This window comes from Aristolochia californica, unplaced genomic scaffold (genome assembly GCF_029961685.1).
Source record: "Aristolochia californica isolate CCGP_79_NKW_82.1479 unplaced genomic scaffold, dmAriCali1.0.hap1 SCAF_413, whole genome shotgun sequence".
Classification (NCBI taxonomy): Eukaryota; Viridiplantae; Streptophyta; class Magnoliopsida; order Piperales; family Aristolochiaceae; genus Aristolochia; species Aristolochia californica.
This window is the reverse complement of record NW_027182119.1, coordinates 20,001-20,229: the sequence shown is the minus strand read 5'-3', so window position 1 is coordinate 20,229 and position 229 is coordinate 20,001.

The following is a 229-nucleotide window of genomic DNA, read 5'->3' as shown; positions in this document are numbered from 1 at the left end:
AAAATTTACAACTTTTTTATGTTATGGAATGAATGAATGTCTCGCTCGAAGGGTAAGAACTCAACAGGACCTTGCTCCTCTTTGTTTGTCTGATTCGAGGAGCAAGGTCCTGTTGAGTTCTTACTTTTTCATGTCTACAATCTGGTTCATCCGATTACTATAGTGACGAGCCCAATCCAGAATATGAACCATAAAAGAAAATACCTATTAAACCAATCACAGGAATACC